The 12293-nt window shown below is 44.9% G+C and overlaps 1 long non-coding RNA gene across 1 annotated transcript in view; it reads right to left on the reverse strand.

The window, feature by feature from the left end:
* Nucleotides 1-11888, reverse strand: part of LOC142070747 (uncharacterized) — a 31868-nt gene extending 19980 nt beyond the window's left edge. The window contains exons 1-2 of the long non-coding RNA XR_012666695.1: nucleotides 11187-11888; nucleotides 6867-6981 (exon numbers count right to left, since the gene is read on the reverse strand). This is a non-coding gene — a long non-coding RNA (uncharacterized LOC142070747). The remainder of the gene's footprint in view (nucleotides 1-6866; nucleotides 6982-11186) is intronic.
* Nucleotides 11889-12293: the final 405 nt, after the last annotated feature.

A 12293-nucleotide genomic window follows, 5' to 3' on the forward strand; every position in this document is an offset into this window, starting at 1 on the left:
ATACCCCCTGAGAGCTGTATCTTAGGAATCCCGTAGTGGAATGCCCTCAAATTTGGACCACTGACCATAATTTCAAGGCAATTTGACTAACCATACAGATTTTAGAACAGTCGAACTTTAAACAGAAAGCTCATCTGAACCTTAAAACTCAGCTATAATCCACAATCATAGGAGATTAGGGTTGGAAGAGATCTCAGGAGGTCATCTCGTCCAACCCCCTGGTCAAAGCAGGATCAACCCCAACTCAATCATCCCAGTCAGGGCTTTGTCAAGCTGGGCCTTAAAAACTTCTGAGGATGGAGATTCCACCACCTCCCTAGGTAACCCATTCCAGTGCTTCACCACCCTCCGAGTGAAATAGTTTTTCCTCATAACCAACCTAGACCTCCCCCATATAACTTTTCTTTCGAAAATAAACTTTTTACAAAACAGCAAACAATGAGACTACATACATTCTTTTGTGCCAAGGACCACGCCCCCTGCTATGTTTGAAATTCACCTATTACACTGTGAGTGCTACCAACCACAAATAATATTGAGATGAAGCTTTAAAAACTCAGCTTTAATCAGTAAACTCTAATTTACTCCCTGTGCTTTGGTGAAACAGATTTTTACTTCCCACACTTTCTCCCAAGGCTGAGTAACTTCTTCACTGATTCCCCTTAATACACCACAGCATTAGAGCTAACCTCTCTAGCACTTCAGGTTTGTAAAGCAGTGGCTGTGCTTTCATGTCACCATAGCACTGAAAGAAATTGTGAAGGTAAACACGAGGAGCCTCCAAAGACCATGCAGCTCCCAGATTAAGCAGCGTTGGTGATTCACTAGGTGGCACCCTTCCTCCTGAGTCAATGCTGAGGCAATGTCCCAGCATAGTGCTCTGATCTAACCCAGTGGTCTCCAAACTGGGATGCGCCCACCCCAGGGGGTGCACAAGATGATCCCAGGTGGTGCATGGCAGGCAGCAGCTCTGCACGTCCATGGCTGGTGTTCCCCTCCAGCGGCCCGCCTGCGGCGGTGTTGGATCATATTAAAGAAGTTCTGTATTAAAATCACAAATGAGTTTGATTCCTGATAATTAGTAATACCCTGGAATTTAAACTAAGAGGTCTCTTGGTTTTTGGAACTGTTTCTTTCCCTCTCTGTGAGAACTTTGGGGTCTGATTCTGCAAACCAACTTCCAGGAGCATCAGATGTGCATCTGACAAGGCCCTGCTCCCTCCTCATGTCCAGGCCACCTGGCCAGGGGCTTGGCATGAGCAACTCTAAGGCTGGTAACTATGATAACAACCTTGCAGAACCTGTGTGTGTGTGTGTATGAATGAATGTGTGAATAAATATGAAATTGAATGGAATGTTATAGCTATAACTAACTGCTTACTATGATTCTTTTTGCCTTTCCCCTTTTAATAAGATCCTGTTGGTTTTTATTTTATTGGTATAACAGCTGGTCTTCAGGTCTTCTTCCTTCGGTGGCGCGTCTGCGGCAGGTCTTCCGCTCTTCACCCTGGGGCTGCACGAGCCAAAAAGTTTGGAGACCACTGATCTAAGCTACTGCTAGGTGTATTTAAGTGGTGAAGGAAGAGAATTTTGTATGTAGTTTGTAAAATCAATTTGTGCAGCAATTTGGTTTCCTTCCAGAAGAAAGGTGTTATATAAATGTGCATCATTATTTTTGACATTACTCCAGGATAAATAAGGATACTAATATGCATGTATTTTTAATACCACTGTGACTGCAGTTGCCTGTAAACTAATTTAAATGCAATTTGTTTGGTACAACTGCTTGCTTATGGGCAAGAGGTAATACAAACACTATATCTCTCAATTACATTTGAATTCACTGTTTTGGAATCTGTATTAAACTAAGTAAATTTAAGATCAGAGACATAAGATAGTAGGATATTTTAAAAAGGAGTTTCTGGCAAAGACATGGGATGGAAAAATAAATCTTCTGTTGTTCAGAGATAACATTATACTAGCAAACTATGGCAGAAATACATTAATGTCTGCATTTTGCTTCACCTTTATACCTCTTCCACCTAGAGATCTCAGAAACTGAAAGAATAATAGACACTATCAATAGAAAGGCAATGGAAGATGGTGAAGTCCGTCACACTCCCAGTGAAGAATTGTTCTTACAGTATATTTTGTGGGCTTTTCACACTTCTAGATAAATGTCCCAAACAAAGGAGCTACCTCCACTTCCTTTTAGAAACTGTTCCACAATCTAATATCTCTTCTTACTGAGAAGACACATCTGTTGTTCAACCTAAATCATCCTTTTGGTAATTATAATCATTTTGGTTCTAGCTATGTCTCTCCCTTGCTATCCTAAATAGTTCCTTCCCTACCCGTTTTTAATCTTCTTCAAATATTTGTAGATTGCAATCACTTCCCTCTTAGTCATCACTTAGCTAAGATGTCTGTATTCAGCTTTTCAGTCTTTCCTCATATTAATCCTTCCAGACATTTAACTATGGTTTTGCTCTTCTCTCAGCACTCAACTCACCATCCACTGACTTCAGTGGAAAGACTCCCACTGACTTCTGTGGGCATTGGAATGGGCACTAAATATCCTACAACTTATGTCTGTCTAGTACTAGGGCTAAACAATATGGCTTTCAATCTAAATATAAAGGGTGAAATCCTGACTGACTTGAAAGTCAATGGCAAAACTCCCATTGACTTCCATGGGACCAGGATTTCCACCAAGGTGTCAAGAAATAATGTGCAAGAAAAGGTACATATCTAAAGTTAACTTCGGAATTTCAATAGTAGACTCTGAGAACTAAATAGTAGTACTGTGTGGGAACCAGAACTTCTGTGCTATGGAAAATTTCACAGTTCTGAAATGTTTTTCATGCATATCAGAATAGTTGCCAATGTAAAATGTTTTGTGAAACAGAAATTTTTGAGAATTCCATTCTGGAAAAATTTAAAATTTCTAAGCTAGCCAGCCAGCTCCCTGACAAGTGAGCTGGGCAAACCAGGGACACAGTTGCCCAGGGAGTGGACCAGCCCGCCTGTGTACTTGCCTAGCAGCTGGGGGAGCCGGCCAGGGCGGGTGTTAGAAGCCTGGCAGGCTTTCTGCCTGGTTTCCTTCAAAAGTTTCAACTGAGCTGACACATTGCTGTTTTGGTTCTGCCTAATCAGCATTTTCCAATCAAACTTCCATCAGAAATTTTTCAACCAGCGCTTGCTACTCCCCTAGAATCCACTCCAGTTTTTTATATCACTAATAATGCTACCACAAAAATTCCACAAACTGGCCCACTGTGGATCAGATAGGAATATAAAATGAACAACAATTTTCAATTTCCAATTTAATTTTAGAGGACATGATGTGGTGCTAAAATACCTGATCAGGCTGGTCAATTGGTAGGAATCAACAAAACACTGTTGGGTATCTGGGCAACTCAAACCTACCTGCTAAAAATCATGAGCTGGGTGGTTTGATGTCTAGAAATATTATTTGACAAGTGATTGCCACTGCATCAGGACAGAGAGAATGAATGGAAAACTGGAATGACCATGACATAGCCAAAGTTGAGGCAGTATTCCAGTGTGGTGCACTGAAAGACAATCCATCCCCACTGTGCTTGCAGGTAGTGGCATCTACTAGATTGGCATCCTTATGGAGCCCTTATAGAGGATGTCAGTAAAAATCAGCACATTGACTTAACTGGCCTATATTCCTAATTAGCAGCTGCTCTCTTTAAAAAGACTAATATACATTTCTGTTTTACTTTGTGTAAAGGAGCTCCAGCCCACTTCCTGACATCAATTTTACACAGAATTCTCCCTTTATTTGAAAAGGGAATGCTGTGTTTGGATCCATGGTGGGCTATGACAGTGTGTAATTGCTGTTATAGGGAAATGAAGTCCTCTGGGGCACCCACTACCCTTACATATTACAGAACTTTCAAGCCACAGGAGCAGGAGCTGGAAAAGGAGGGAGAGAGAGAGAAAGAGAGGAATGTCCTGTGTATATTTAATCTATGGCAACATATGATGTGCAATTTTGCTTTCAAAGCTGGGCAATGAAAATTAAATCAATGAAACAGTCCAATATCCCTGCAGCACTTATACACAACTGTGTATACATCATTCTTTTTATGTGACAGATCTGAGGAACTGTCCCAGACTGAGTTGTCAATAAAGGGTAAATTAAACAGTAAGTCGCCAGGACCAGATGGTATTCACCCAAGAGTTCTGAAGGAACTCAAATATGAAATTGCAGAACTATTAATTGTGATATGTAACCTATCGCTCAAATCAACCTCTGTACCAAATACATTAGCTACCCTGCAGTTAACGCTGATTTTTAAATTTTTTTTTAAAAAGACTCCCAAGGCTATCCTGACAATTACAGATTAGTAAACCTAATTTGAGTATTAGGCAAAATGGTTGAAACTATAGTAAGGAACAGAATTATCAGACAAATAAATGAACACAATATGTTGGGAAACAGTCAACACAGCTTGTGTAAAGGAAAATCATGCCTCACTAATCTATTAGAATTCTCTGAGGATGTCAACAAGCATCTGGACGAAGGTGATCCAATTGATATAATGTATTTAGCTGTTCAGAAAGCCTTTGACAAGGTCCAGCACCAAAAGCTCTTAAGCAAAGTAGGTAGTCAAGGGGTAAGAGGTCCTCTGATGGATCATAACTGGTTAAAAGGTAGGAAACAAAGGGTAGGAATAAATGATCAATTTTCACACTAGAAAGTGTTAAATACCCCATTGGTCTGTTCTTGGCCTGTGCTGTTCAACATCATCATACATGATCTGGAAAAGCAGAAGATGGTTTGCAGAGGATACTAAATTACTCAAGATAAAGGCCAAAACTGACAGCACAGAATTACAAGGGGATCTCATAAAATTGTGTGACGGGACAACTAAATGGCAGATGAAATCCAGTGTTGATAAGTGCAAAGTAATATACATTAGAAAAAATAATCTCAGCTACACATACAAAATGATGGGGTCTAAATTAGCTGTTACCATTCAAGAGATCTTGGAGTCATTGTGAATAGTTCTCTGAAAACATCCACTCAATGTGCAGTGTCAGTCCAAAAAGTTAACAAGGTTAGGTATGTCATAAATATAAAGGGAAGAGTAAACCCCTTTAAAATCCTTCCTGGCCAGAGGAAAAATCCTCTCACTTGTAAAGGGTTAAGAAGCTAAAGGTAACCTTGCTGGCACCTGACCAAAATGACCAATGAGGAGACAAGATACTTTCAAAAGCTGGGAGGAGGGAGAGAAACAAAGGGTCTGTGTCTGTCTGTATGCTGCTTTTGCTGGGGATAGAACAGGAATGGAGTCTTAGAACTTTTAGTAAGTAATCTAGCTAGGTATGTGTTAGATTATGATTTCTTTAAATGGCTGAGAAAAGAACTGTGCTGAATAGAATGACTATTCCTATCTGTGTACCTTTTTTGTAACTTAAGGTTTTGCCTAGAGGGATTCTCTATATTTTGAATCTAATTACCCTGTAAGGTATCTACCATCCTGATTTTACAGAGGTGATTCCTTTACTTCTATTAAAAGTCTTCTTATAAGAAAACTGAATGCTTTTTCATTGTTCTCAGATCCAAGGGTTTGGGTCTGTGGTCACCTATGCAGATTGGTGAGGATTTTTACCAAACCTTCCCCAGGAAGTGGGGTACAAGGGTTGGGAGGATTTTAGGGGGAAAGAAGTGTCCAAACTACGTTTCCCAGTAAACCCAGTTAAAGTTTGGTGGTGGCCGTGGAAATCCAGGGTCAAAGTATAAAATTAATTTGTACCTTGGGGAAGTTTTAACCTAAGCTGGTGAAAGTAAGCTTAGGAGGTTTTCATGCAGGTCCCCACATCTGTACCCTAGAGTTCAGAGTGGGAAAGGAACCTTGACAAGGTACCATTAGAAAACAGATAATAAAACAGAAAACATCAAAATTATATTATATAAATCCTTGGTGCACCCAAACCTTGAATACTGTGTGCAGTTCTGGTTGCCCCATCTCAAAAAAGATATGTTAGAATTGTGTAACCCTTTTGCCATGTGGAGCTGGCAGCAACCAGGGCCAGGTTCAATATCTAGGGGTTCCTTTCTAACAGTACAACACAGAACTGGCTCGAGCCGCCACTCAGTAACCTGGGAAAATAACAGAACACCCCTCGGTGCCTCTGAGGGGCAATACTTCCCCTCTTGCAAACATAGAGTCTGAGTGTAGAAAAGAAACTTTAAATGAAAGGAGGGAAGTTACCTGACATTAATTAGGGAAAATGCCACAAGCAGGATTCATAATCATAAAACCGTGAGCAGGACATCCACCCCAGAGTGTGTGGGGCAGTGTCTTCTGCCTCATGTTCTTGAGTTATACAACCAAAAGTTCCTTTTCTGTGCCCCACTCTGCTCCCTCACCGTACCCCACTCACAGTGGTTGTCCTGGGTCAGTGAGGACCCAGGATTTTGCATCTGTGTGAGTTCACCTCCACCTGGGGAAGATGGCAACTTGCTTGCTCCACCATCTGAGCACTTGTGCTGGCTGGCCACCCCGCCAGCCGCTCGTCGATTGCCACCTCACCAGCTGCTCATTCACTGGCCAACTATCAGTCACCTTCTGTGTAAGGTAACTGCAATTCGCCATCTTGTTTTCTGTTCATTGTTCTTCACCCGCCATTTTGTGTCCCCTTCTTGATCCCCCTGTGAATGTGAAACTGCCTAGTAACAACAGTTCAGTGGGAAAATGGTCAGGTGACTTAGGAAGTTCTGCTTGGCAACTGACAGTGATAAAATGCTGGCCATCTGAGAGGCAGCCCAGAGTGCCTGTTTATTCCCTGCCAAGACAATGAGTCAAGAAAGAAGAGAAGATGCTTACCTGTACTTGTTCCTTAGATCCTCAGTGTCCTGTGATCATGGCTCCTGTCCTGTGTTCCTGGTGGTGTCCCTTAGTCCTTCGGTTCCTGTGATTCCTACCCTGTGTGTCCTGTGCCCTGTGCCAATGAGAATGGTGATGTGTTTACCCTTTTAATTTGTATTCTCCACTCCTGATATTGTTGTGGTTTTGGGCTCTGGGCTTAAAGCCTATTGGTTTGGTTAACACCCAAGTGAGTTTTGTCTGTTAATTGGGAATAGTTGTTGGGAGGGGGTCCTTAAATAAATCTATTTTCATCTATTCCTGCCTTCTTGGTTCAATAAATCACTAGCCAATGATAGATGTGGGAGGGGGTGGAGCTTGATTGTGTGTGTGTGGGGAGGTTGGTTTGATTTGGGTTCCCAGCTCCCCATTTAAGTTAACATCTGCTGCCACCTGTCTCTCTGCTGTGACCTCTCCAGGTCAGTCTCTGAGTGATTTTTCAGCTCTTTGCAGGCCGGGCAGAAATGCCATCCCACCACAAGTAATTTCAGCTCTCATTTGACACTTTTAAATAACAGGTGCCCAGACTGGAAACCAGAGCTAGCAAGGCCTGCGGCAGCCTAGAACTATAATTTCAGGGAAACTCTTGCTGAGCCCCAGGCTGGCGTGTGCCTGTTGCAGATAAAATCTTTGGGGAATTTTGCTGTTAAAATCTAACAAGTCTCTACTGAGCATGGGTGGACTGTGATTTTTCAAAGGCTTATAAGCTGCCTAGATTGGATGGATTTCCTGACACAAAGGCTACCACCTCTTTACCAAATTTCAAGTCCCTGCTCCAAAGTATGCAGGAGCGCAAGCTTTTCGAAGAAAAGGTCACCAGAATTTTTTAACCTAGGCAAAACAATGTCATGTTCCCTAGCCTTGTTCTCAGAAACAGCTGAACTATTTTGGCTATAGTTTTCCAAAACAGTTCATCCTGAGGCAGACACCCAGCCTGGGACTTTCAGACCAACCAGTTGAAGTCTGGTAAAATTATAAGCAACTGCACTAATGGAAAGTGCTAAGAAACCTTAATAATATGGATGCTATTAGCCTCACCGATAATAACAGCAACAATTACCAGGCCAGATCCTGCAGTCCTTATTCACCTGCAGACGATACTCAGGCAAATAGCCATTCTGGAATCAATTCTAAGCTTGCCTCTCTTGGAAGAAAGCCCAGTGAGATCCCTCCCATGGATTTCCCTGCCAGTTCTGCCATTGGGGTAGAGGATTTGGCCTTTCTTAGAAAAAGTATGAGTATTTTACTGACTTTGGTGCTGACCCAAGAACTTTCAAAGCACAATGTATTTCCTAACTTTGTGTTCAGGACAAATGACTTTTCAATTAGCATCTCTTATAATACTGCAGTGGCTTGGCCTCTGCCCTGAATGTGCCCTGGCAGAGCAATTAAAACAATTATTGACTGATCTGTGGAGACACCTATTAAGACACGTGCCCTGAAATCTGAAAATAAATCTCTGAGTTCAGGTCAGGGGTGGAAACCCACTTTTGCCTTCCCCTCATCTTGGCTGGCTGGCTACCATATACTCATAGTGGTTAAGGAGAAAACCAACACACAAATGAATAAATCCAAAAGTATATTAATATTCAAAGAATGTCCTTAGATGGGCAGATTTCTCTGTGGCCATGAACAAATACACTACTGGCACAGCAGCATTCAGCTTCGTAGCCATTAAACCTGACCTAAGTGACCACACAAGGCCTCAGCAAAAATGAGATGCATGTCAGAGGTAGTGTTCCAATAAAGGGGGAGCAAACTTGGACTCAGCAGCTGGGCGTTTACTTTGGGATGGTCTTCAGGAAACTCCTTGTCTTCAGAAAGGATGCTCTGGTCTATTCTGTAGCTTTTACTCTATTAAAATTAACATACTTTTCTTCAGCTTTCAATACAGATGAGTGCGTCGGCTCATATTATTCTTTGTATTCTCATGGCACCTAGGAGCTTCAGTCATGGATCAGGACCCCATTTTGTGAGGTGCTTGTGATGGGAGGAGGCCCTGTTGTCGGGCTGGGCTGCCCCTGTTGGCTCAGTGAGGAGTTGGTACACCCTGCCACCCAGTTGTTGGGATTCCTTGTTAGATCAGGTAATTGCCGTGTGGTGGGCTCTGGACCTCTGGTGGGTCTGAGCAAACAAATAGTCAGGAGTTCCTGAGTCTCCAGGCTGGGATTGACAAAACAGCTAGAGCTCTGGCCCTCTGGGTAGGACGGAACAATGGTCAACCTGTAGCCAGGGCCATCCCTAGCGGGGTGCGGGGCCCAGAGTGGAAGTGATGTCACTTCCGAGTCAGAAGTGACGTCACTTCTGGGAGCAACCGCGCCAGGAAGTGGGTAGGGGAGGCTGGGGGAGGCGGTGCCTCCCCAAACAGCCAGGTGTGGCCCTGCCCACACTCTGCCCCCTAAGGGCCCTGCTTTGATGGCACTGCTAGGCCCCAGGGGTCTGGAGCCATGCCGCCTACCTTCCCAGGGCTGGGAAGGCTGCAGCAGCGCCACCAAGCACTCTCCCTCCCAGTGTGCTCTCCCTCGGGTGGAAGGGGCGGGGCTGGAGGTAGTCTCCCCCAGCCAGCGGTCAGGTTCACCCACCGCCCATGTGGCACCGGCCAATTGTGTTGGCCTGCGGGGACCCGCAAAGTGCGGGGCCTGGAGCGGTTGCCCTGATTCGCCGTCCCCTAGGGATGGCTCTGCCTGTATCCCCCGGGTAGGGTTGGGCAAACAAATAGTCTATGGCCCCCAAGCCTCCTGGCTAGGGCAGATAGTAGTAATTGGGGTTCTTGCCATCTGGGTGAGACAGAACAGCAATCAGTCTGTTGGGGACACTGGGGCATGGCCACTAGGTAACTCGAGGGGATGGAAGACCACGAGTGTCGATGAAGCCCCCTCGCACTAGGCCCCGGTGTCCTTGGCCCCCCCTCCTGCCTGGAGGCACTCGCAGCAGCTCTGCGTACTAGGCCCAAGTATCCTTGGCCCCCCCGCCTGGAGGCACACACAGCAGTTATGCTGAGAATCTGCAACAATATGTTGCAGAGTCAGACTGCCTGAAACTAAGCAAGGCCACACAGGACAGATATGGAAGAACAATGCTGAATAAAGCAGCTTTATGTATAGTTTAACAAATGATACAGAGAATCAGGGAACTAGCTGGGAACTGGATTGGCTGGCTATATGGATACTTGGGGCAGCTTGCTATTGGATAAGTATGCTGGGAAAAAGGATGTATAAAAGCCTGTGTAACTTCCTGCTCTGTGTGCAGGATTTGAGATTTTATTCTCCCTGTACCTTTTTGCAGCTGCAAATAAACTTTCCTGCTTCTCCACCCCGTTGTGATTATTGGATGTAGCACACCGGGTAACGAACCAACTCAAGCTGTTGTTCAGCCTCTCGGCACTGGGTGCCAGCAACAAGTCTATAGCCCCCGGGCGGGACAGGGCAAATAATTAGTCTATAGCCCCAACCCTCCTGGCTGTGGCAGACAGTTGCAACTGGGGTTCTGGCCCTCTGGGTGAGACAGAACAGCGATCGGTCATAGAAGGGGAGGGGGGGCCAAGGACACCGGGGCCTAGTGCGAGGGGGCTTCATCGACACTCGTGGTCTTCCATCCCCTCGAGTTACCTAGTGGCCATGCCCCAGTGTCCCCAACAGACTGACTGCTGTTCTTTCTCACCCAGATGGCAAGAACCCCAATTACTACTATCTGCCCTAGCCAGGAGGCTTGGGGGCCATAGACTATTTGTTTGCCCAACCCTACCCGGGGGATACAGGCAGAGCCATCCCTAGGGGACGGCGAATCAGGGCAACCGCTCCAGGCCCCGCACTTTGCGGGTCCCCGCAGGCCAACACAATTGGCCAGTGCCACATGGGCGGTGGGTGAACCTGACCACTGGCTGGGGGAGACTACCTCCAGTTCCCAGCTAGTTCCCTGATTCTCTGTATCATTTGTTAAACTATACATAAAGCTGCTTTATTCAGCATTGTTCTTCCATATCTGTCCTGTGTGGCCTTGCTTAGTTTCAGGCAGTCTGACTCTGCAACATAGAATCGGTCATAGAATCATAGAATCATAGAATATCAGGGTTGGAAGGGACCCCAGAAGGTCATCTAGTCCAACCCCCTGCTCTATAGCCTTCTGGGTGGGGCAGAACAAGCGAACAGTCTGTGGTCCCTAAGCACCCTCTGGGTAGCTGGATTGACCACCAATACCCACTACACATACTTTTTTGTTCAGATTAAACATAAAAAATAATAGCATGTAACCCCTACAGTTTGATTGGAAATGTGCACTTACCAGACGTGCCTTCCTTGGCCTCATGCTCTGCTGCCAATTGGTCCTGTGAAGGGATGGGCTCCAGGATTAAGAACAGTTCTTGGCTGTTGGGGTGAATGGATCCTCTGCTTGCCTGCCTTACATTCTCCTCCTCCTCCTCTTCCTGGTCAACAGTGTCCTCCTCGTTGTTGCTCGAGGTTGCCTGGGGCTCCGGGGAGGTATCCATGGAGCGTTTTGTGGTAGTGGTGGGGTTGCCACCGAGAATTGCATGCAGCTCGTCATAAAAGCGGCATGTCTGTGGGGCAGAAGCAGAATGACTGTTTGCCTCTCTTGTCTTCTGGTATGCTTGCCGAAGCTCCTTTATTTTCATGTGGCACTGCTGCATGTCCCTGGTGTAGCCCGTTTCCCCTATGCCCCGTGCGATTTTTGGCATAGATATCAGTGTTTTTTCTGCTGGATCAGAGCTCTGCCTGCACAGATTCTTCTCCCTACACAGCAGTAAGATCCACCATCTCCTGTGTACTCCATGCTGGAGTGCATTTGTGGCCTTGAGTCTCCATGATCAGCTGTGCTGGCAGGCTCTCCACACTGATCAAACAGGAAATGAAAATTCAAAAGTTCTCGGGGCTTTAAGAGGGGAGCAGTTGTTTTCTGTGTACCTGGCTGATGTGCAGTGGAGTTGAAAGTGCTCTCCAGAGCAGTCACAGCAGAGCACTGTGGGACACCTCCTGGAGGCCAATTCATTTGAATTACACAACATAGTGTCTACACTATCCACATGTTGACCTGTGGATATCAAGTGTTATGCCTCTCACACAGGTGGCATACTGATGTTGACTTTACAGACCATTTAGGTTGGTGGAAGGGACTCGGTAGTGTAGACACATAATTAGTAGATCTACTTAACACAGCTTATGTTGACCTAAGTTTGTAGTGTAGACCAGGCTTAAGATTTGCTCTTCATGTTGCCAGCTATCAATTTTAATGGAAGTTATATTACCCAGTTTGGCTCCTGTCCTGAGTACTGTTCTGGCTCTTATCCTGGGTATTGGGACCCAGCTTCAATTCTGATCATGTGTTTGTTATTATTTATTCATATATTTAAAGTAATTTACAAGAATATACCCA

This window comes from Caretta caretta, chromosome 2, assembly GCF_965140235.1.
Source record: "Caretta caretta isolate rCarCar2 chromosome 2, rCarCar1.hap1, whole genome shotgun sequence".
Taxonomy (NCBI): Eukaryota; Metazoa; Chordata; order Testudines; family Cheloniidae; genus Caretta; species Caretta caretta.